At 35.4% G+C, this 27294-nt stretch overlaps 1 protein-coding gene across 9 annotated transcripts in view; it reads left to right on the top strand.

The window, feature by feature from the left end:
* Positions 1–925: 925 nt before the first annotated feature.
* Positions 926–27294, top strand: part of LOC106135600 (brain tumor protein) — a 342528-nt gene continuing 316159 nt past the window's right edge. For 8 of the 9 annotated variants that reach the window (XM_060950287.1, XM_060950286.1, XM_060950280.1 and 5 more), the window contains exon 1: positions 926–1324. The gene's annotated coding sequence lies outside the window, so the exon portion shown is untranslated. The remainder of the gene's footprint in view (positions 1325–27294) is intronic. The other variant, XM_060950288.1, reaches the window with a different exon arrangement.

Raw genomic sequence — 27294 nt, 5'->3', positions numbered from 1 at the left:
TCCTAAGTTGTATAGGTCAATCCCTTAGCCTTTAACGACCTCCGTGGAAAAGATATGTAGTGATGCTATTCTAAAGTGCTGGACCACGGAAAACCACACGGCACTCTACTTTAATGATAAAGTTCAATAATAGTTTCATCATAGTTGTGCCGTGTGGTTCCCGGCACCAATAAAAAAGAATAGGACCACTCCATCTAGTTCCCATGGATGTCATAAAAGGCGACTAAGGGATAGGCTTATAAACTTGGCATTCTTCTTTAAGGCGATGTGCCTACAACCTGTCACTATTTGAATCTCCATTCTATCATTAACCCAAACAGCTGAACGTGACCTATCAGTCTTTTCAAGACGGTTGGCTCTGTCTACCCAGCAAAACGTGATTGTATGTATGTATGTATGTTATTTCATCAAGAAGTACCGATTTCCTCTTTTTTAATAGGTGGGAGCGGTAGCCTAGAATACAATCCTTGTTTTAACCTACATATCTAGAATCTAGGGATTACCTAGGGATACTTTTACAATTAAATTAATTAACCAAAGTACCTACATTCTTAGTAAGAAACACTTACACCTATATTATCTTCAAATTAGCACCTAACTCCTAGACTCAAGTTACACAATTCGCAAGTAGAAGCTCAAGCATGCAGACTTATTATGCACGTAGATATTGCCGTGTTTATTAAACCGGCACTTATCCGGATAGGAGCACAACACTAGATGACTCGGTTCCAAAGCAGCCCAACGAGGGAAATGGAAAATCCCCTGAAACTAGCTCAGACAATGCGTGGGAAAGAGACGTATACAATTTTCCCGTTGCGTTTTCCCGCTTAACACCCGCTGTGTAGGACCACGCTACTCGGCCGGTTATGTTGTTTTTTTTTTATTCAGGCACTGTACTCAGTATTGCCCGCGCCATCGACGCGAATGCCGTGTCGATTTGCCGCAGTACGAATAATAACAGTACGTTGCATTGTATGCCGATATTTCAGCACAAAATCCGTGTTTGTTTAATAAAAACTACGATTATACTGTTGGATAGTAACAAGACGCTGTAATAACCCTCCTTCTTCTTTGTTTTCCTTTTGTTTCCACGTTTTCGTTCCTTTATTTTGACCGGGAAAACGCCGGGTGGGAATTCGGTGTTACACGCATAACGTTCGGTGTTATTTCATTGCTTTGTGAAGATTGAGAACTATTTGGGATTGGGACGTTGTGTTTTGCTGTTTTGGCGTATAAGTTTGGTTTACTTTATTTTTTATAAGGACGCCGAATAGAGGTGTGGTGTCAACACGTGGGTTATCGATCGGTTGGCGTGCTGACTCAGGTGAGCTCGTAGATTGAAAATTACGAAATAGATCTTGTTTCTTTTTATGTAAAAGCTTTAGTTTTTGATGAGAGAGGACTTATACATATGACGTAATGGAAGTTTATGGTGTTAGTTGTGGTGTAGACAGGAAAACATGATAATAATGACATTTAACTTCCGTAGACTGATAAACAGCTGTGCTCATAGCTATTGTTTGTTTTCAATAATAACGAGTTAATAATATAACGTTTTATTGATTAAATATTGTTTTAACATATTATTTATTTTATAAGAGCAAATGTTGAGTTGAAAGAACTTACTATCGGTTTTGAAAATCACCTGTTGTTTGAACGTATTTGTATTGGTATTTTTTAACCGACTTCAAAGCAGGAGGAGGTGCTCAAGTCGAACGTATTTTTTCAAATTTCATACCGCATATACCTTGTTTTTTCTTAATTTTAGTGTTTCCTATACATATTCCTTTTTTTATGGGTACATGAATTGTAAATTAATAAATAATTTGTAAGTAGGTGCATATATAATTTGTAAATAAAGTTTAATTATGAATATTGAAAAGGGTGAATTGAATAACGTGAAATAAAGACAGAAACACAATCGAGACAAACACCACGATATTTTTACTTATTAAACGCAATCATTTTTAGTATAAGGAACAATGTAAGAATGAAAAGATAATACATACATACATATAATCACGTCTATGTCCCTTGCGGGGAAGACAGAGCCAACAGTCTCGAAAAGACTGATAGGCTACGTTCAACAATTTGGCTTTAAGATAGAATTGAGATCCAAATAGTGACAGGTTGCTAGCCCATCGCCTAAAAGAAGAATCCCAAGTTTATAAGCCTATCCTTCAGTCGCCTTTTACGACATCCATGGGAGCGAGATGGAGTGGTCCTATTCTTTTTCTATTGGTGCCAGGAACCACACGGCACCAAAAGATAATATCATATCTTATTTCACAACATTCCTATTTTCACATAACTTATCATTACGTACCTAATAACGGCAAGAAAAATAAGAATGAATGATAGCTCATTGACTAAGCAGTAATACAGGAAGATTATGACCGGGAACGTCGGTATTTGGAGCGCCGGTGGTCGAATTGGTATGGTGCCTGGTTAAAATGCCTAATGCGCAGAAAGGCACAGGTTCGAATCCCATCTCGGCCATGTACCTTAAATGACTATTTTCAAAAAATTTGAATGAAGCAAAAGAGAATAAAGGGATCGAGGTATGTGGAATGATGTAGGTTCTACCTATCCCTCGATAAAGGCGTGATTATATGCTTCTTTTTACACTAATTAATACATACCTGATTTATAAACGGATTACATGACTCACTATATCGTGTGTCACTCCGAGAATATAAGCTTCTGGTATCATACAAGTTATATTTATTCAATTGTAACCTTTATTTCTGTAACTAAAGGGTGTAGTTTACAATTTGCTGTAGAAGGCCATCCGACCGCGTGGCAACCACTCTTTGGTTTGAAGAACTTACGTCATAAGTGGGCTCCGAACAGAGTTTCTGTTAGAAAACAAAATCAATAAACATACACTTACTCTTAATTAAAAACAAAAACTTGTTGTTGTTATAATTATAATTTTATAATGTACACATTAGAAGTAAGTTATGTAGATAAACCGAAATGATTAACTTATCCCATGAAGTAACCATTATTATACCATTCCCATTAAATACCTGCGAAATAATGAAGTTAAAAGACTTAGACGTTCGAAGTCATTTTTGCACCTCTTTCCATATGTAAATTCAATTCGGATGTCTTTTTCATTGATGCCCTCAAAGTCTTCTGTTATTGGATCTGCAACACACAAGTGAAAATTGAATCACACGATAACGACAAAAAATAAAAAGTCTAATTCCTATCGTCGTTTCTTAATCGTCTTTTTCCCAACAACACACATCTTGCCATGGGACACAGGCGGACAAAAAAAATACGTCTCTCACTTACAGGTGAGACGTAGAGCCCAGTCTTGAAAAGACTGAAAGGCCTCGTTAAGCTGTACGGCTGAATGATGGAATTAAGATTTAAATATTGACAGGCTGCAAGCCCATCGCATAAGAGCATACAAATAATTAAAAATCTGAGCAATCATTGTCTTAAATATGACAAATATAGCACTAGCGTTTACCTACCCGCGGTTTTGCTTGTTAATTTTCTATAAGCATGAAACAAATCAAATAAGACCCAATCTAATAATGATGTTTCGTAAACTGTAATGAGCAGACATCACAATTAATGTGCAATTCTGCATGATTTTCGTGTCGCAACTGATGCCCCGGTGAGTCGGAATTGTACCCTTTCACTTTTACCTCCTGCAAAATAAATGCACGCGTCATTTACTACTCTTGTTTTTGCAAGCTTCTATTATATTATGACATCTGCGCTGCGGCACAGTTTTATAAATTCTGCATATGTCATTGTTGAACGAAGTTCTTTTGTTTATTATATAGCCTTTAATTAAATATTTGTCATACGAAAATTAATACTCAGATAATTAATTCTAAATCAACCATAAAAGCTAATTAATGCTAAATAATTGAGTTTTCCTACCCACCTCCGTAACTTTTTAAAATGTAAGATATAAATTACTGTATTTCAAAGTTTTCATCCTTAGTATTTTTTTTTTGTATTATAAACGTCGCTTCCTTCAAATCAATTTGAAAATATCACTTCATCATTTCATCGTAACTCGCTAAAATCCCTTCACCTTGCCTACCTTCCTTTTTCGGCATGGGAGTTAAAAACTGAGTTTAACTTCGTACATTTTCTCTAAATAGTGAGCATTTTAGTTGGATTACTGTAACAAAGGAGGCTGGCGACCACAGCCAGTCGGGGAATTTAAACGAGCCCGAACTGAAGTGCATCTGTGCATCTTCTTAATGCTATTTGGTTAGCCACATAATGCACTCAATTTTAAATGTACGTAATTAATTAAATTTCACTTTATTATTGCAACATACATACATATGGTCACATCTATATCCCTTGCGGGGTAGACAGAGCCACCAGTCTTGAAAAGACTGAATGGCCTCGTTCAGCTATTTGGCTTAGTAATAGAATTGAGATTCAAATAGTGACAGGTTGCTAGCCCATCGCCTAAAAAAGAATCCCAAGTTTGTAAGCCTATCCCTATGTCGCCTTTTACGACATCCATGGGAAAGAGATGGAGTGGTCCTATTATTGAAATCATAACATATTTGCGTACATTTAATCACGAATTTATCCCTTACGGGGAAGACAGAGCCAACAGACTCCAAAAGTCTGAAAGGTCACATCAGCTGTGCGGCTTCACGATAGAATCAAATAAAAATAATCCCAAGTTTATAAATCTTTCACGTGATTTAATCAATCATAAGTTTAAGCTCTCTTTATGTCTCATTCAAATTACACAGTGGAACAGTGGTTCATGGATGAGAGCTGTCCTAAATCCAATTATAAGCCCAGACCGAGACCGTATGGAACTTTATAGAAAATTTGCAAACACGCATAGAGACTGAAGAAAAATCGCCATAAAAAAGTTCACACCTGATGTAGAAAAATATGACTCCCTTTTTTAAGCGACTTCAAAAAAGGAGGTTCTTAATTCGACCTTTTTATGTATGTTATGGCATATCTCCGGCAATTTTATTGCGATTTGAAAAATCATTTTGCTTTCAAAAGAGTAGAGTGCTCGTGTGCTACCATAGAAATTTGGTTATACATAAATAGGTCTGGTCATAAATGTACTTATGTGGGAGATACTTCAGGAAACACCTTAAAATCAACATAATAAGCTGTACAGTTGAGTTAATATGTAAATAATGTGTACATGCAAAAAGCCTCTTCTCACAAGGAGAAGGGATGACCATAATAAGCATTTATCTATCTCAGTGAATAGAAAAATAAGAAGTGCACTTGTACTAAATTTATCTTTAGTTTGAGTTCTATTTTTATAGATATACTCAGTACATAATTCTTACTCCTTTTTCCCAAAAAGGGTTTAGTTTATTAATAATTTAAATTTGAATTTCGTTTTAATGTATGCTTATATTGTTAGATATTTCTCTTAGATTATATTTTCTTACGAACAGCTACTAACAAAGCTAACAATGGATCTGGACTCCCGATAACTGGACGTAATCGGATAAATCCAGTGTTTGCCCGATAAATCTGGAAATTTGTGGTCTTATTTTCGTCAAAACGAATGCTGAGCTGATGACTATTACCAAAGTGCACTCTCCTGTTCATCTTTTATTCAAAAACATGAAAAGCTTTATGCTAGAAATTAGAATCGATTGCGCGGGAAAACAGCTGCTTTGTACAAAATGTCGGAATTAACTTATTGATTGGCAAAAATAAAAAAAAAACATTATTACATTTTTGATGGTTATATTTTTATTTTAATCTTGTTTCCAACTGTAATAATTACAAAAAAATTAAGACCACAAACAAAGCAAAGATAGGCAAATATCATTTTTAAAACACATAAGCAAGTAAATTTACTTTCCCGCGGGAAGGGTAGTCAGAGATTATAAAAGACTGTAAAAAATGTTTTTAAAATAATATGCTGTTTGTTACCAATATAAAAGAGGCAAACGAATGAAATCTTTTCTTTACATTTTATTTAACATACATACATACATGCATATGGTCACGTCTATATCCCTGCGGAATATACGGAGCCAACAGTCTTGAAAAGACTGATAGGCCGCGTTCAGCTGTTCGGCTTAATGATAGAATTGAGATTCAAATAATGACAGGTTGCTAGTCCATCGCCTAAAAGAAGAATCCCAAGTTTACGAGTATAAGCCTATCCCTTAGTCGCCTTTTACAACTCCTGGAGTGTTCCTATTCTTTTTTACATTTTACCGCCGTGCAATTCTCCAGCGCAGTGTTTCCACAATGGTCTTAGGAATAGTTTTGGTTACACTATGTACAAAACAAACACAACTTCCGTTGTTCGGCCTTGCGCCAAATGCACCTTTGTTCTCATTGTTTTAAATAACCATTCAATGTAATGCTATTATAAAGAGGTAACAACATTTGATTATATGGCGGGGTCTCGCAGTTTATTCTGTACAGATTTTTAATGCCGATGACTGAGCCAAATAAACTTGGGATTCTTCTTTAAGACGATGACTTGTCACTATGTTAATCAGAATTCCATCATCAATGATTTGAGGCTAATTGTATATTAATAGTTATACTCAAATATGTATAATTGACGGTGCCGTGTGATTCCTGGCATCAAAAGATAAAAGAATAGGACCACTCTATCTCATTAACGTGGATGACGTTAAAGGCGACTAAGGAATAGTATAGTGGTATTGTAAACTTGGGATTCTTCTCTTAGGCAATGGTCTAGCACCTGTCACTATATGAATCTCAATTCTATCATTGAGCCAAACAACAGCTGTACGTGGCCTATCAGATTGTTGTTTCTGTCTACCCCGCAAGGGGTATAGACGTGATTATATATTTATGTATGTATATTCGACATGAATATATAAATTTAATGACGTCATTTATCCTTTGTAAATCTACTTTCCACAAACAGTTCTCGAGGTATGAGTGACCTAACCAACTAACTTTAGTATTCATGACATTTTCAGTTTTAACTGCAACATCAAACTAAACAGATTTAGCTACATTTTTTAACTAATTTTGTGATTTATTGAAAACGTATGTTCCCGGTAACATTCTCACTTCTCTAGAGAGCAACCCGAAGCCTTTTATTTATGACTAGCTGTGCCTACGACTCCGTCCGCGTGGAATAGTTATTTTGGGCATCATTGAAGCCCACAAGGTGAATAGTTTTGCCCGTTTTCTTCAAATTATCCATTAGTTCTTTACTCCTTATAGTTGCAGCGTGATGTAATGTAGCCTAAAGCCTTCCTCGATAAATGGTCTATTCAACACAAAAATATTTTTTCAAATCGAACCAGTAGTTCCTGAGATCAGCGCGTTCAAACAAACAAACTCGTCAGCTTTATAATATTAGTATAGATTCTGGATTGATAAGTCAATTTTTTACACGAAGCGACTCCCGTCTGTCTACCACAACCTATGTAGGGGAACCTAACCCAAGGTGGGATTTGAACTTGTGACTGCATGCGCATCTCGCAATTTAATTGCGGGTATTCGATTCGACCACATTTCCTTATTGTTAAAACGCTCAAAACGCCTCAATTATTTATTTTTTAATCTGCTTCTGGTCATATATGTATAGATATATACTCGTGTACCATATCAGCAATGATCAACTCTTCGCTGTAGGTATTTCATCTAGGGCCAAGTCTTAATATTACAAACATTAGCCAACGGTTCTTAGGCTCAAGGTGAAACATGACTAAACTTCCTTCAGCTGAGACCATTGTTTAGATAACTTACTTTTGGTAATGGGGACAGGTTTCCGTTTAGAGTGTGTTAGTCATATCGATAATCGACGGAGGTAACTTCTAATATATATTCAACTTAATAGTTATTTCCCACCTTAGTGTATCTCAGAAAACAGTACCTAATTAATAATCTTTATGATCAAAATTAATAAAAATGCAGTATTGGGCCGATTCAATGTTAGAGGTTTTCTCTTCTTCGTAAAGAATCCTCGTGCGCTCCTATGAAAAATAAATACCATAAAAGTCGTATGGCAAAAAAATCACTAAGCCAATTCTATAGATGTTTAATTCTATGTCTTCAATTGAGCACATACTCAACAATCCAATCTTATCGCTTGTATAAAAGCTGTGAATACTTCTATAGAATTGGAGCCCGCTCAAACAATTGGTTTGCGAAACTAGCAAAGCGAACGGCACAGAAGCAAGGCTAGTCATGTTTTCTTACGAGTCTACGGCTTCGTTTGCAAAAACTAGATCATAAATTACACATTTCTATATTACCCAAACATTAGCAGATGCTTAAGAAGTAAAAAAAAAAAATGCATTTTATTCTGTTTCAGACTTCAGGGAACTCATATAAAGAAAAGTATTCTTATCTTTCAGATTAATCTGCATTCTACATAACTAGGTACATATATCGAGTCTTTGTCCATTAGAGGGCAAAAAGAGCTAAAAGCTAGACACGAAAAATCTCAAGTTTCTTCAACAAGGTCACAAACAGCTAGATAGCTCAATGTTTTAAGATTTATATTTCTAATTCATCACTACATAGTATAAAGCAAAGTCGCTTCACGCGTGTGTCCCTATGCCTGTATCTGTAAGTATGCTTAGATCTTTAAAACTACACAATAGATTTTGATGCAGTTTTTTTTATAGATAGAATGATTCAAGAGGAATGTTTACATGTATTAATGCTACTTGTGTGAAGCCCGGGCGGATCGCTAATTAACAATAAATGTAGGTACAATAGACCCATAAAAGTAAACAGTCTATATTAATATAGTAAGTACATTACATACTTACACTATGAAGGTAATTCGAAATTCAAAATTTTTATTATTTATTATAGGATACTTCGTATCGCATAATAATTGTCAAAACGTATGGTTAAACAATATTGGTTGACGTCAAATAAATTACTTAAAACTAAGTTTAGGTAAAAGTGTGACGCTTGTTGCTAACGTATCGACACATAGGTCCTAGCTTGTGGAGATTCCATTATTCTGGCCAGTTTAATATCGCCTCGATATATTGCGTATGCGGCCGCAATGGCTCATAACTCGTAACCCACATCCGCAACGGCAGAATTCAACCCTGACCGCTTCGAGGCGGCGCAAACTGACCTGCGGGATTATTCACGAACGTTGACAAACGTGAAAAGATGTAGTCTCCGCCTGCCCCTCCAGGAAAGGGGCATGATTTGAGTATGTATGTATGTTGATAAGATAAAGCGTCGATAGTCGCGATTTGCGAATAAAAATGTGTAACGCAAAATGAGGCACAGGTTCAAATCCTATCACGGTCATGTACAGTGCCACCACCTGCATATAGTAGAGTTATCGCTGGTGTTATACTTTTTTATGTGGCCTACTATACCAATGACCCTTTTCTGAGTTATGTAAATTAGTTTAAATGCTAATTGGTGCTATTACGGGGAAAACATCGTAAAGAAACCTGCACATTCATGCAAATAGATGCGGAACAATAATCCAATTTGGGTAAGTCCATGAAGCACAGTGGCGGAGGGTGCAATTGGGAACACGCAAAGAGGAGAGAGAGTTGATAAAACATAAGTCGTATCTCCTCACTTTTTCAATGTCTAAGGTTACCCGAGAGTGAGGAGATATAATGATTTAACAACGTTAGTGAATAAGCCCTCTGAGCTGAGCTGGTCGTTTACCCTGACTGATCTTAATCTAACGTCCCAATGGTTTAAACGATGATGCTACCATTACAGACATAAAGACTATATTTACATTGTAGACACTTATATATTATCACATAGGTACTACTGGAAAAGTTGTGGAGGTCAGATGGCAGTCGCTTCGTGAAAAATCAGACTTACCCAATATTATTAAGAGATCATTGATCATGATTTACCAAACAGTCCGAAAATATCGGTTAAATGGCTCGCCGTATAAAAGGTGCTTACATAGGTATGCCATAATGATCCAATGGTTACGGCATTAACTTTTATCCTACGGTCTTGTCTTCGATTTTTTTTTACATTTAGCTTAAGGTACTCATAACTGTTTAGTTATAAATTGTGATATGAATGCTTTTCCTCTTTGTTTTAGTTTTTAGGCTTTAAAACTAACAATATGAACTTGGGATTCTTCTTTAAGGCGACGGGCTAGCAACCTGTCACTACATACCTATATGAATCTCAATTCAGCTGCGGCTTATCAATCTTTTCAAGACTGTTGGCTCTGACTACCCCGCAAGGAATACATTTGTAATCATAAGTGTGTATGTATGTTTTAGTTTTATTTTGACTGCCGGTCCACAACCCGTCGACGAAAGGGCATCGGTTTAAGATATAAAAAGTTCGAATGCTTAGGAATGCTTACAAAATTTCATGAACATCTGTAAACTTCGATAAAACGAATTTTTGCCTCGTATTTGCTTAGAATGAATTGTGTTTGTCAAATATATAAGTACTTATCTGTTTACAAAGTAGGTATGTGTTATGAAAGAGTGCATTGTTGGTAGTTTAATTTTTATATTTGAGTAGCCTATATTTTTCAAGTTGTTATACTTTTTATATAATATCAATAATCATTTTCCGTGACGACGTGTATCAAAAATTCCGTGACGTAAAATATTTGCAAAACCATTTTTAAGCGTATAATTTGAAAAGGATTTTTAAACTCAAGGCTTAAAACATTAACAGGAAATAAAGACAAAATTTACATCTTTTCAACGATGTTTGGTTACTTCTTTTGCTTGATTCACATTCATCATTATAGTAGCTAGTCTGTCAGTACAGACAAAATTATAAAGCGAAGGAAACTGAGATTTCTATGTAAAGTTCCTTTGGGATTGTGGATGAACGCATTTAATGCGTATATACCTACCCATATTGTACATGGATGTTGTAAATGTGTCGTGTGGTTCCCGGCAACAATAAAAAAATAGAACCACTCCTTCTCTTTTCCATGGATGTCGTAAAAGGCGATTCTTCTTTTGGGTGATGGGCTAGCAGCTGTAACTATTTGAATCTCAAATCCATTCAATCTTTTAGATTATATTATGTTTATAGTATACATGAGGAGGCGAAAAAAGTAGAATTTTGAAACCTTGTTTTTTAACATTTCGAAGTTATAAATTTTTACTGCATTGTAAGGGTTTGTTTAAAAGGAGCTTGAAATAAAGTTTTCAACTTTATTCCTCTCCTAGGAAAAGAATTTATAAAGCAACATACACGAGTTAGAGTTTCATATATCGCTTCATTTCAATCTTCGGCAAGTTAAATATTCCTTGCATCGCGGAGCTTTTACAAACCGTAGTTGAAGACTTGAAGTCTCACTTGATATACTTCTATTGACTGGAACTTTTCGTATGAACGTTACTAAGTTTTCGAAAGGAGTTCGAACGGAACGTATTTACATATATAAATCTACTTGGTTTTTGGTGATATATGTATAAGTATATCTAGGTAAAACTATAAAACTGTAGATAAGTAGGTAATGTTTTATACTTTTTTGCTAACGTTGTAGTAGTTGTTTATTAGTTTTTGTAGATAAGTTATACATTTCACAATATTAAGTACTTAGTATATGTTTTCTTTTGATATCGCCCTGAAATCCTCTGAATCCTAAGCTAAACATGGCCGTGAGCCCTATGACTATTGGCTCTGTCAGCCTCGTAAAATATATAGACGAGATACGTTTGGTTGTGTCCGTTCCCAATGCAAAATTCATCTTTGTATTACAAATATCCCTGATTGACCTAATCTAGCAGCTCACTTATCCTCATAGCCACTGCATATCTTTCCCATGGATGTCGTAAAATGTGACTAAGGTAAAGGCTTATAAACTTGGGTTTCCTCATGTAGTCGATGGGCTAGCAACCTGGCACAATTTGAATTACAATGCCATCATTAAGTTATAATGAAGCTGGCCTTTCAGTCTTTTAAGACTGCTGGTTTTGTCTACTCCGCAAGGGTTATAGACGTAACTATATGTATACGTATATATGTAAAACCATTTTTTCTCACGGGAATGTAGTCTTTAGTGGTTTATATTGTTGTCTCAAAATTGATAAATACTTTGACAAGACATTCTTCTGTTGGCTGGGCACAGCAATCGAGCGTGCACTTGGCTGTCTGCCACAAGACTAAAGAGTTTATGAGATATACTGTTATAATTTACATACAGACTAGATTTATCACGGACAATGTGTGGACAAGGGCAGTTTGTATTCAGATTGCGTTTTGTATGTGTATCCTTGAATTAATACGTGCAGTTCCGTAATTTTTAAGAGATTATAGCCAAAGAAATATTTAATGATCGTTATTTGTCCGTTAACACTTTATAAATGCGAAATCTGCAAAGATAGTTTGAAAAATATACACAGACACACATAATATCTCGTCTTCTACGGTATATATCTAATATCCAAAAATTACGAACCATAAATGCCACGTGTATCTATGATTTGACAATGGAATTCACATAAAGAAATCGTTGCAAGTTACTACTTATCTATCACCTGAACAATAATTTCAAGTAAAAACGTCTGTCAGTCTTTACAATGTGCCCTAGACTTAGAAGCCATTGGTAGGCATATTTTCTTTGCTGGAATGATGATGCTGATTTGCTGGATGATGGAAAAAAATTAAATAACTTTACACAAGCACAGTCAATCTAATATGCTTTTAATTTTTCGTTACGCTTGTGATTCAGATGTCATGCAAACGTGCTTTTATACATTGTAACATTACGTTACATAGTTACGCTGAGTTACGTTTTGCGTCACTGTCACATCACTATTACGTTGAATGGAGTTATGTCGAGCAGTTTAGTATAAGAGATAGTGTCAGGAAAGTTTATTGCACAGAAAATCATCGCAATTTGTTTTTTTTTCATACGGGCAATTTAATACCTTATTTTAAGTAAGAAAATATCGCTAGATTTTGTCGTCCATTAATTTCTGTGTATTTTTTTAGTTCTTCTGGTGTGTTATGAAGTGTATTAATTACGACAATCGGAAAATGTTTTTACCTATGCTTGTTTTCTTTGAGTCTTTTAAAAGAATGTCATTTGAAAAACGAATAAAAAGACTAGACTAAAAAGTTTGAGATTCACCTTCAGCATTGTTTTATTTCAATTTCTTTTATATTAAATATAAAATATTCAGTTTGTCTTCTTCTGAAACGGTTTTAGTCTTTATAAAATGACACGTTCACACAAATTCTCAGCTCTTAGACTTGACACGTTAGAATAGAATTATCTAACAGATGTTCCGCTTTGAACAATGGTGTGGCGATAAATACTGGCGCATGATATATCATTAAAATAATTATCATTGTCTTGAAATTATGACGATTAAGCCATTTAGGTCGAATGATGGAGAATCGTTCGCGATTGTTCGCGTTATGTTGATGTCTGGGTTATGTAGGCGATAGATTTGTCACTTACAAAGTTAGATTGCATAATTATGTTTTGGTATGTTTTTGCATTTAACAAATTATGCCATCTTGATTGCTTTTAATACCTTAAGCACCGTCGACCAAAATCATTCAAAGTCATCGGTTAATCGGCCACTGTTTTTGGGTTAAATAGGAAAGGTATGAAGATAGAAATGTGGATGAAGCGAAAGTAATATATATACAGGGATCGGAGCAAGTAAAAATATATAGTCTACCTCTTCGGTAAAGAGGCGTGATTTTATGTGTTTGTATACATATTTCCCTTGCGGGGTAGACAGAGCCAACAGTCTTGAAAAGATTGATAGGCTACGCACAGCTGCTTGGCTTAATGACAGGTTGCTACCACATGGTCTAAAAGAAAAATCCCAAGTTTATAAGCCTTATTCGCCTTTTACGATATCCATGGGAAAGAGATGGAGTGGTCCTATACTTTTTCATATTGGTGCCGGGAATCACACGGCACATGTGTTTGTATAATGTAAGGTTAGTCTCGACTTTCCTCATAAGGAAAAAGATATTTCAATCTAACTAAGAAATAAAACCTACTGAAAAATCTATCACGTACCTAATTGATTTAGCAATCAAATGGATACGTTTGTACAATGAAATAGCTGTAAATACACGATGCGGCTAGTAATTATTCAGCCTTTGCATTTGTGGCGATTAAAACGGAAATTATGTTGCTAACTTGTTGCCTAGTGGTTAGTTGAACTCTGGCGTAGGTATAAATAGGGATACCTACATACATACATATGGTCACGTCTATATCCCTTGCGGGGTAGACAGAGCTACTAGTCTTGAAAAGACTGAATGGCAACGTTCAGCTATTTGGCTTAATGATAGAATTGAGATTCAAATAGTGACAGGTTGCTAGCCCATCGCCTATAAAGAATCCCAAGTTTGTAAGCCTATCCTTTTGTCGCCTTTTGCGACATCCATTGAAAAGAGATGGAGTGTCCCTATTCTTTTTTGTATTGGTGCCGGAAACCACACGGCATAAATAGGGATTGTTTTTATTATATTAAAATGCTTTTCCATTTTAAGTTTTTCCAATTGTTGTATCTGTCGTTCACTTTGGGGTCCGCTTAACATATACTTTTATTTTAATTTTTTTAACAGTGTTGCTAATTGCATTGTCTGCCGTCTGGGGTCGTCACTTCGGGGAAACTTGCTGCTCAGTTTACAAAGTTGAACCATAATCGAAACTGAATAGGGTTCTTTATGGAAGGCCACAGATTGGCGGTAAGTCACCACCACCCATTGCTCTGCCAACCTTTCTGGTCATACAAGGAGAATATTAAGGGAGGGGTTCGCTATTTTCGTGATTGCTATCAGAGAGCGCCCTTTCTTGACTACCTACAAATTCCCTTAGTGTCCCACTAGATCTGGTTTCAGAGGGAGTCTGTCTGAAGTTATTACCTCACTTTCCACGTCTGGTTCTTGTGGTTACAAGCGGATCCTGGCTTCCCCCTCAAAAAAAAAGTTACTGGGATAGTGATAAAGTATTTAGTATATAAATTATTATACATGCATACATTAAACGGGGCAAACAGAGCCAACAGTCTTTTGAAAAGGCTGTGACTACGTTCCTCGTTGAAAAAATGGTGTATGATGTTAAAAAGTTTTGTTTCATATATTTAGTTTTTAATTTAATTATAACGTAATAATTCTTTCTAATTATTTTCTCATGTGTATCCGTAGCAACGAATGAAGCAATATACATCGCAAAGGACGATCATTAATGACGTCTATAATTTGATAACGGTCCCCGCGTCCGTTGCCGCTGCATTATGCATTTATGGAAATACTATGGACTATTCCAATGGATGGAAATTGCGTTAGAGTGTACGTATGAAAGCCAGGTTCTGAGGACTGTAGGTTTGTTGAATGTTTGCAGAATGGTTAAAGCTTCAGCTTCTGTCTGCAAATATATAATCTTTGACTGCACTAAAACCAGGATTAGGTAATTAGTGACTGCCTACCACTCCAGGAAAGGACCGTGATTTTATGTATGTACAAAGAAAGTTAGTAGGTAACTAACTTTTAAGCATATTAAAAATATGAAATATTATAGCCCATGGGCGGGGCTTATCCCTTAGTGAGAGCCCTTCCAGCCAACCTGGAATTGACCCTAAATCGCTTACTAATAATTTCCTTTGACTGACTTTTACAATTTTCGCGGGAAGCGAATCAGCAGGCACACATACGTTTTTTATTAACTACCAGATCTAAGTGTAAGATAAGATAGCTAGATTGATGCCTTAACAATACATAAATGTTTGTAACACATTCGAATAGTAAAATTCCGTTACTTTTAACGCACGTGAGATCGGAATGCCATATTTTTTGCAGGCTTCACAATAACTCATTGAGAGTGGGTGTCGTATCCGACTTGAAACAGCCGTGAGATCCTCAGGATAGTGACTGCCTGTCACACCGATTCGTAACACCAGGTCGATGTATAAACTGAACTTGAGTAAATATTGTATTATATAAAACATTTCAATGTTTTCACATTTATTTACAAATATAACAACTGTAAACATGGTGGACACACACAGAGTAAGTATGTTATCAAATATTATCATCATGGAGTGTGTTACCGAAGGGTTAGTATATTATAACTTAGAAGTTAATTTGAATAAGTTTTTTTTTAAAGGAGGCGTGTTTTAGTATGAATACTTTGAACGAATTGGAAGTTAGGGTTGTTGAAAGTACCAAAAGTAAATGCCAATATGGTTGTCGATAGTCTGTTAAAAGAGTAGTTTTTGTCACCATAGTAATTGAACACAAAATGTCAAAAACTGAGAGAGATCAAATGCAGAGATCGTGGCAAGTGGAAAGAGGTAGTCTCTGCCTACCCCTCCGGGAAAGAGGCGTGATTTTATGTTTGTATGTATGTCAAAATCTATTCCACTGACATTTTATCGACACCATACTGCTGCATTAAATTTTTTTATTGACTTGATCATCTGGTCAGTTAATTTATTAATGGTTCAAAATATTTTCAAATCTTTTATAGAATTATTGTCTTATGTCGATTCAAAGCTTAAAAGCTAGCTAATTAAATCACAACATGCTTATTTTAAAGAAACTTTCAATTTTCAAGACAACAGATCATTAAAATATTTTTTAAAATCTAGCACCGTGTAATAGGCGGAAAGCTACCTATAGTGCAATATACTCCTATTACAGATGTGTCATTTACCTTTACACGAGATAAGATTAAGATTACACGTTCCATATATTTTGAACTATGAATGAACATAATATTATGCATGGATTAACTGTACTGATCGGATAATCTGTCTTTTACTCATGATTTCCAAACCTTGCCCACAGCCGGGTTAGGATTTCGGGTCAGGATCCAAATAATTAATTATTTCGGATTGCAGCCCTAAGTTTTTCCAGGAAAAGAAATACCCTGTGCTAAAACCATTGTTATCATTAAAATCGATCCTACCGGATCGTATCGATTTGATTTTATTCGTTACAAAAAAATTGCAGACCTTCTTCTTCTACTATAATTTGTGAAATTATGACTTGTGAATTTTCTTGCGTATTCTCATCTTCCAATTCTCTTCAATTAAACTATACGCTTTCAAGACTGCTGGTTAACTGAGTATCCTTTAAGGGATCAAGACGTGAATATGAATATGTATAAATAATCATATAGTTCAAGTATCATGATCAACCTGGGTAAGGTTCCCTTTCGACAGAGCCACGGGTTTCAGATGGGAACGTGACCTGACTTTAACTTGACTTACCCCCTCCTAGGGCGAAGTTATAAGTGGATGTTTTTGTACTCTCCAGATATAACACTATACAACTACGGCAGACAGAGTTCTTACACCTAGCATTCATCTGGTTACATCATCACCTCTCAGGAGTCCGGAGTTCGCCTTCTGATCATGGTCTTGGATTGGGTTTGTTAGGTTCTTACATGCAGTGACCGTCATACCTCCAAAACCTTTGCAGGGGAACCTTACCCATATTGGACCACCGTAATATCTGCACTAGATGGTCTGATGAATATACTATGTGTCTTTCAAAGTAGCTTTTTCGAACTCCATGGGAAAGATACTTTAAAGTCCTTCCATTCTAAAATGGCGGGCGTCACTCGCCAGGCGTATACAGATAATATAATGAGAACCTTGAAGTCGTACAAACAATTTGAAGCACTCATTGCCCTCTAGAATTACCCAATAATATCTGAAGGTACTGTATGATTGATAGTACGACACCCGGGATTCGCCCGAGCCATTTAGAAGTTACGTAAGATCTAGAGATGGGAATGCTTTGTATCGATAAGAGTAAATATTTAGTCCAGTAAAGAAAAATAATAGCGTTTTAATATTATTACATTTCTTCTAATTTTGACACACAAAATTAACTTGTTTCTTGAAAACTATGAGTTTACTTTTTAGGACTGACAAGCTGTAATACTAATTTACTGACAAACAATAAAAAATATTGTAAAAAATTATAACATTGTCTGTCATATATATCATATATATAATAAACAGAATATATCTTTTCTTATAATTACGCCTTGCCTTCCTACAAGTAGCTTTTACGAGTACCGTGTCACATTGTCCTCAATACTTGTTAAACATTGAATGCAAATGGAGTTGGAAGTTTAAAAAGAAATTCTTGTGTTTCATCGATAATTTACAATAAAACGTCGCTGAAACATTCCCCACACCATGCACACTGTCTCAAAACCGACTTACAATTCAACGGAGTAGGCTTTCATTTATGTAACACTTCTTATCTTATGGTACACTCGCGTCATGGTACCAACGCGGAAGGGTTACTGAATTTATGATCTCATGATTGTGGCTCTCATTTCTGTACAAATTGTTAGATAGATGTTTCCCAAAGAATGGTACTACTGAATATTACATGATTTTAAAGCTAGCAACATGATAATATTTCAATATCAATACAGCTGAACGTGGCCTTTCAGTTTCTTTAAGATTGCTAGCTCTGTCTACCTCGTAAGAGATGTATGTATGTTCAACGTATGGTTCTTAACATATTAGAACAATAAACTGATAAGTTGAGGTGGCAGAGATAAAAACTTTAAACTCTTGAGTCTTGTGGAACGAACTTAGCTAATAAACGTTAAGCGATATCTTTCAATTTTTCAATATTCTCTCAACAGCAACTTAACAATAAAGCTACTAATAAGCAAGTGTCTTTCTACATTTTTTGTTAACCAGTCAACCACCTGTTTCCAAATTTCCTTATGATTAATGTTTCCTCAAATTGTAATTTAAACTTCGACCCTTGATGTCTTATCAAGTGATTAAGTTGATAGAGGTCAATCGCGCTCCAACTTGGAAGGCCGGACGGGTTGATTCCTTAATAAGACGTTTGTTAAGGAACTTATGTATTTTATTATAAGCATTTGTAAACAGTAGGTCGATCATTAATGGATTATAATTTTTTTTTACGAGTTTGTTGGCTCTGTCTACACATAAGGGATAAATATGTGACCTACGTTTCTGCTAAAACGACTACGCTTTTCTCTTGCCAACATTTATATTTACATTCATTTCCCTGTATACTTGATTGGTTGACCTGCTTTAATTATTTGATTCAATACATACATGTATATATTATTAGTCACGTCTACATATATCCCCATGCGGGGTAGACAAAGCCAACAGTATCGAAAACACTGAAAAGCCACGTTCAGCTGTGTGGCGTTATAATGGAATTGAGATTCAGATAGTGACAGGTTTCTAGCCCACTGCCTATCACTTAGTCGCCTTTTACGACATCCATGGGAAAGATATGGAGTGGTTCTATTATAAAGTGCCGGAAACCACACGGCATCTTTATTATTTTCGCACAAAACATTTATTTTCACACAAATCATTTTAACACTTCGAAACACCAGATTTCCACATACCAAACCCGATTCCCAAACAGCTCCATGTCCGCTTTTAATATTAACCTCCTAAAACAAATCGGCTGCGGGTGCCTGAAAAATGATATGTCAGGAGTTTCGTTCGCGTACATCAAGTGTCCAGGGTCTGATGAATGGGGTGCTTGTGGTAACATTGTTTAGAATGTTTGTTCCAAATGACGGTCAGAAGTCATAGTTTTAATATATGTATATGTATACGGGTCAAATCACGCTGTGTGAACGAGTCCAAAAGTATGTGCGGAATTGTGTTATAGCTTTAACCTATCGTAGGTATCCTAGGATACCTCAACGATACAATATTTTATCATAAATACCAACATTATTAATTTTGTTCATTTATTATGCCTAGATGTGGGCGAATATATGCTTAAGAAGAAGAAATTCTTACATACATAGATAAACATCCAAATAGTAGCCTATCAGTCTTTTCGAGACTGTTGGCTCTGTCTACCTCACAAGGGATACAAACGTGATTATTTGTATCTATGTATGATAAACATACAAGACTTAGGCCAATCAGAGATTGATCTTTTTCCATCATGATCTGACCGTGTATCGAACCCGGGACCTTTTCGTTAAGAGGCGAGATGCCAACAAACCTGTTTGGGGCACCTTTGCTGAAATAATCAATTTAAATATGACTAACCGAATGTAACCGAAAACTTATAATGATAAGTCAGTAGTTTCAGCAACCCAAGTATTGCAGTCCAGGCATCACAATAATAGGTCAGCAAGACAAGAACGAGTTGAATGCAAAACTAAAGGGAATTTTTAATCTTGTAAAGGAGTTGTTTTAATTAAAATGGTGGTGAATGCAATCTTTGCCTGGTTGATTCGTTCCTAACTTTATCTCTTCCGCAGTACCGCAATGACATTTATTTTTGCACAAGTCATCTGCCCTGACTTCGTATAACATTCATAAATATATAAAATAAAGCCTTTTTCCCAGAGGGGTAGACAGGGACTACATCTTTCGACTAGCCACGGTTCCTGCATACTATTTTCATTACATCCACATTCATACCTCTCTTCATGCAAGTTCGAATTGACTTTACGTGTATAATTATAAATATTAACACCGTTGCGCCGGTGGCTTGGCCCGCGTGATAAGTTCCCAATGTACTTTTCCGAATTCCTGGCTTTGGGGCAAAATATCGGGTCAAGGGTCAGTGACCTTTTAAGGCGAACAAAATCGCGGGCAACAGCTAGTATCATATACATATGTATATTATATAAACTTTATACATCGGATGAATTGAGAAGACGTTGGGTAGGAACTTAACGAACGAAAGACGAGGCTTTTTAAATGCTTCATGATAAAAAGATTTTTTTTTTAAATATTGATTGTGTACACTTAGCCTTATCTCGGCGCGTATAACCATTGTTCTAGGATTACGGAACAACGAACAACAGACTGCATTACAGAAACTAGCTTCAAACTTCGACTTCTGACGAGAAAACTGCATGGTTTTGTTCAAGTTTTTATAATTACGGCCCGATGAGTGTAGTAATATTTTTAATTATAAAGTTGTTCCTTAGAGTACCTACTTAATTAAAATTTTGAATTTAGTTTCCATATTTTGATTTTGATACAAATTGAATCATTTGATCACTCTATTTTTACGTTGACAAATGAAATTAGCACATATGTCCATGGTCTATAAAATATACATAGTTATCCAACCTTGTTTTTAGAAAATATACGATGTTTGACGATATTTAATTTATTCCGTAACTTATATCAAAATCTAAGAAAATAAAAATGTATCCCCGTCTTCAAATTATGCCAATGAGACTTGGAACAGGAAAATATTTTTACGCCTTTGAGTTGTAACAAGGTATACTTAGGTTTTGTTTGAGTAAAAAGAAATATTTTTTGTATACTGGGATGCAGGATACAAATATTGATTGTAGATTAGGTACAGTCAACCGCATATCAAGTTACCTGTAACTTAAACTCTATGACGCTGTAATTAAGGAAAATTTGCATTTTTTGATTTTCATACAAATTGAATCGTTTGATCACTCTATTTTTACGTTGAAAAATATTTTCAAATTTTCACTTTAGATTTCTTAGAAAAGTTCTCAATAAAATTAGCAAAAGTGTAATTGTTTAAAAATCCTATAGGTAGTATAAATAAAGAAACTTCGATCTGGCGCAATTCTTTATACAGATAATCACCTCTATATCCCTTGCTGGGTAGACAGAGACAACAGTCTTGAAAACATATTTACATACATTTAATCACGTCACCATCCCTTGCGGGGAAGACAGAGCGAACAGTTTTGAAAAGACTAGAAGGCCAACGGTAAATCAGTCAGTTTTAAAAATTCTGTATTAAAGCCCGATTTTTACCGAGATTGTTTTCTTTGACAAGCAGAGTAGGTGTTAATTCATCTGATGCCTATCATTGGTCCTTTGCCAAGAACTCGGCCAGCATTGTATGTTAAACATATGTATATCGTTGTATGTTAGCTATTGTACCCGCAATGGAAACTAAATCATTTTTGGCTATCTAATCCTTTTGTTTGTAATCTATGAGCCGTTGGCCGTATTTTGTAATATGTGGGATGTGCTTTCATACTGGTGTGGTAGCGGAGAGACAGCTGCTTTTCTTCCTGCGTACATATTGAATATAGTCAAATATATATCCCTTGCGGGGTAGATATAGCCAACAGTCTTGAAAGGGTGCGTTCAGGTTTTCCGTGTAGATGACAAAGGTAGGTACTGTAGTAGCTTCGTGTATAGACTTAATTACCCAATCCAGTTCCGTGGTGAAATGCGCACCTCGGTCCTTTCTCCGGAGATGGGACGCATCCAGAATACTATGACATAACCAGGTTTTGCCCATCTATGCCACAAAAAAAATCCTTAAAGCATTTCCCTAAAAAAAGGTCTGTAAAGCGTTGCGTGAAAGATCACATAATTAGTTACTTTACCAAGGACATTCAAGGTCTTCAAAGTTACGTCAAACAGTGACAATTAGCGTAGTCCCACTGCTGGGACGTAATAAGCTTACTTTGTGCGTCGCGCCACATCGTAGAGTAGGAAATGCGATAAGCAGAAAGCCGACAACAGCTTGGTGGTACAAGTGTTAGGCTACACGAGAGTGGGAATTTATTAATTTTTAATTTATATATTAACAAATATACTTTTGAACCAGTAACAGGTTCGGGTCACGTGATTTGGGCTTTCTATTTCTTTTTTTATTATCTTCGAAGTTATAAAAAAAACTTATTGATTCCAAGTTTAAAAAAAGGGTGAATGTAAGTAGATGTGAAGTATTCGTGATTGTTTTACTTATATTTCTTCCCGTAATTTAATTTTATTTAATTATTTTAAATTTAATTAGCCTTTCAATAATCTTCACTGTCTATCTGTTAAATGCCATAGTATTTAAGTTATCGTTTTATATGCTTAAAAATATTTAACAAAGTATTCACGGACTGATCCAATTTTTAGTACGTATAACCTCTAAAATTTCTAAAAACGTTTAGCCGCTCGCTTTTTTTTGTATTCTACTCTGCTGTAAATCATCCCACTTAGACGCTCTAAGTTGTTAAATTGTACCAAATAATTGTGTAATCAACATTCATAGAATTGTTCTGTAGATATGTCACCAGCTAGAGCTTCATAGTTGTGTCCTAGTTTATAGCTACTTTGGAGTACTAATTATAACTACGAGATCAAGTGAAAACAATTTGTTAAAAATTGACTTTCTTTTCGTTACGTTGTCATTCTTTGTGAATAGTCCTGTAATTAAATTAATTTCGCTTATGGTTATTTTGGTATTTTGCTGGGTTTTTAATATGGAACAGCCATATTAAAAACCCAGCAAAATAACCATTTATATTTTATTGGTAAGTGAAATAGACAAATGAACCCGAAACTAATGAGGTGGAAAATCTCTGATTATTTTTTTGTATAATTTCCGTACTTTCCAATATTCGCTGCAAGTTTCCACCTTGTACCGTACAAAGAGTGCGTAATAAGCAATTCATGGAACTGTCCTGCAGATAACGCGCTAACAACGCAAACTTTCCTAGCCGACACTTGGGGCAACTAATTGGGTTGGCAAGTGAAATATATTCTACTATGGTATAGTATACTTATTATGATGAAACTCAGCTCGCTTTGACATTTGTAATAACTGGGTAGTTGTAACTATCTCGTGCTTACGTTTCTATGCAAATATATGATGCTCTTTGCCGTTAATATCTGGATTTTTTAAATGATCGCAGCAATATTCCTAACGTGGTTTGGGAAGATATGAAGTATTATATACACACAGACAGAACTGGTACTAGGACATCAATCCTCTTTCTTTCTCTTTTTCTCTTTGCGCATTCCCAGTTGCACCCCCCACCTTAGTACTTCTGGGTCTAGGGACCGCTTTCCTACATTTATCTTTTCCCGTTTGGTCTGCAGCGACTTCAGTTTTAAGACCATTTGCTCGCAAGCACGTAAAACCAGGGTCTCAAACTCATTCTTCGATTTGACCGTCAATCGTGTTATAAATAAATACATTATAATGATCTCGCCTCTATTACAAAAGGTTCCTTCCCGAGAAACCTCACCGATTTATCAAAGTAAGTTCGTCTAGTCATAAATAACACAACATTCGTATTGCATCTAAAGTGCTTGAAAATACAGTAACAAAATATAATACAAATTTAAATAAAAGCGTCTTTTTAGTTCAAACCCCGAGGCAAATAAGTCTTACTTCAACTCAAAGGCGCTGAAATTTACAAGACATTTTCTCGTCTCATTGGCATGATTTAAAGTCGAGAATTTATTTTTTATTTTCTCGTACTCTACGCCAGTGAGTTGTGCGAGGAAATAAATATTATTTTAAGTAAGCTTAATAAAGTTTTAGCTTAAAAAAAGAGCTTAATACCTCCTCTCTTTTAAATTCTTACGTTAGTTTTTGTATGATTTTATTAGCTGTATTATCTCTGAATAAAGTTTATGTGTCTATTAACCTGACCAAAAATCGAATCGAGATCTGTCTCTGCAAAATAAAGAGATGTACAGAGAGAGGCTACAGAGAGAGGCCGAAAAAAGCAGAAAAAACAAATTATGCACATATCACAATATGGATATCATTCTATACCCTATTTTTACAAATTGTTCCATTTATTTCTTATAATACCTATTTATTTTTGTCATTGCTTAAAATTCAAACGCCAAGAAAACTTTCATTGGTTGAAAATCCACTCATAAATCAAGTGAAATTTACAGTGTTTCAATTTGTCTACTAATTCGGTACAGTCAGGTAAAAAGATAAACTTGTGCGTTTATTGTTCATTTCTATTAAGTATATTTTATCAATCAGACATTTAACTTTTAATATAGCTGGTATTCTAATGTTTTAAAATAGAAGTCATCATGCTTCTGACGGTAATTGGCTGCTTCCTCACCTCTCTAAGGAGTAGTCTTGTAGAGGCACCTAATACATACTTAATATTGGATATTGGTTATGTAGTATGAACTAACTCAATTTAACTTGTTTATGAGTTGTATATAAGTTTGCTTGCTAACCGGTACTACGCTTTTAGGGTACGAGGAAACATCATGATGCACATTTAGGCAACAGGGTATGTGACCATTATCCAAGATGGGTTAGGTTCTCAAGGCTGCAAGGTTGTGAAGGCAAGACCGTTCCGTTTCCCCCTTACTCGCTTTAGGATTGTGGTCACAGACCTACCCCCGGCTCCTCTCCAAAGAAGTAAGGATGTGGACTACAGTCAGGTATGATGACAGTGTTGTTGACTGTACTTAGGTCCTGATTTCATGAGGTTTGAGGAGCTGGGGAAAATCAGCAGTCGCGCGACATTCGCAGACTCGTAAATTACGAGTAAAGCTACACCGATCCTATCATTTGGTGGACACGTTGTATAAAAACGGCGAATATTAATGAAATAATTCGTTATACATGATTTTAATAATAGAATTCAGAATATACCTATGAAGCATATTATTCTGTTTTCCATGAATTCAATAAATAAATCGAAACGACAAATCTTTTAAAAGACATGTCAAAAAAATTGTAACTATTTACTCCCCATACAATTGTATTGTGTACATTAATGACTTAGACATTACCGATCGTATAAAAACTTTTATAAAGATATAGCTCGTTTTTAGCATATATAATCACACAGACGTAATTAATCGAGAGAGTATCTCTTGTTTGGTACCCGCATTTACGCGCCAAATTAATTTTGAACAATCACAAAGGCTCTTATTATTCTTGCCTTAAATATTCACCAAACGCAAATTCCGTGTGTCACAAAATTGAAGGAAACTGGAGGTGAAAATAGAGTGTTCGCGATTTAGCGAGCGGAATGAAGACTGACTTACCTGATTGCCAATTCATCCTGGGACCGCCACGGTGGCTTCCGGCTTATTAATGTTTATTTTTATTCGATTCAGACAACTTAATCCAGATTAATATCGACGTTCCAGCTTTAAATCTTTCTAAAAATTTAATTTTGATTGAAGTTCTTGGAAACGGAATTAGATTTTCACTGTTATTAAGAGTGTTTCTCCTGGATGTTTTTATAGAATTTCTGCCGAGGCTGCGCCGTCCATAATGCCGTTCAGACGAGAGTTATGGACGTTGAAATGCAAATAAAATCAGTTAATATACATACATACCATCACCATTTGGGGTAGGCAGAGACTATATATTTGCTACGATCCTAATAGACCTCTCCCGCTTCAGGTGGTCTCTGTTAATATACTTAGAAGTAGTAGATTCTACATTTTTGCGCGACTTAATTAGCATGTTGTATCTTGAATTCTGCGGGAACTGTTTTTTTTTATCGTATTGGTAACCATTCATTATAATCCGAGTACTATTTGACTCAGAGTCTGGGGTCACATTCTCTTCTTAAGCGAGGTCACTGGTTTATCACACAAAATATGTCCCATCTGGTCACTAAATCTAGGGTACTTATATATCTCATCTTCATTGCTTATGGGGTGGAGAGAACCAAAAGTCTCAAGCTAGATAACACACCAGATGAGAGGGTTGCTAGAATTTTATATTCCATAATAATAATGCATTGAATACATGCATTTAACATTGTAATTTGACCGTATATGCCTCTGCAAAATTATGATAAGACGGAGTATACTTTTAGCAAAAAAAAAAGTACAATTGATTTCTGTAAATGTAGGTCAATAATAAAAACCTCAGTAAGTACAATTATAAAGTTTGCCCGAAAAATAAAAGCTTTCATAAAAATGAAAGCACGATTACAAAATGTCTGTAAACTTGAAATGAGGTTTCGAAAACAACAGTTTAAAAAAAAACTTTCGAGTTTGACAACAAAATGTCTCTCCGTACGCTACCCCATTCCGGCGAAACCATTCATTGTTTTGACGAGTTTCAAGGAAAGTTAATTCTCTTTGTCAATTATTAGGCTTCTGGTTTACTTATAAAACTGGGAAGTTGATAAAAATCACAACAAAGGGGTTGGGTAAGTCATTTGACTTATTCAGAAATATCGCGAAAGCTGTGTACTATTTGGGAAGAGTAAATGAGAATCATCGTCTACTTCGACGTAAGTTATGTATACGAGTATTCTATAATAGTATAATAGAATAATAAGAAAATTTTGTCTTTACATTAAGCATAAGTATTTGACCGAAATAACAAGACGGACGCTTTAAAAGATAAACATACATACATATAGTCACGTCTATATTCCTTGCGGGTAGACAGAGCCAACAATCTTGAAAAGACTGATAGGCCACTTTCAGCTTTTTGGCTTGATGATAGAATTGAGTTTCAAATAGTGACAGGTTGCTAGCCCATCGCCTGAAAAAATCCCAAGTTCATAAGCTGGATAAAGTGGTCCTATTCTTTTTTTTATTGGTGACGGGAACCACAAAGCAAAAAAAAAAAAAAGTTTTTTTTTAAATTCTTTATACATAATCATAAAGTATATTTTGAAGATTT

This window comes from Amyelois transitella, chromosome 21 (assembly GCF_032362555.1).
Source record: "Amyelois transitella isolate CPQ chromosome 21, ilAmyTran1.1, whole genome shotgun sequence".
NCBI lineage: Eukaryota > Metazoa > Arthropoda > Insecta > Lepidoptera > Pyralidae > Amyelois > Amyelois transitella.
This window is presented reverse-complemented; position numbering and strand designations above follow the sequence as displayed.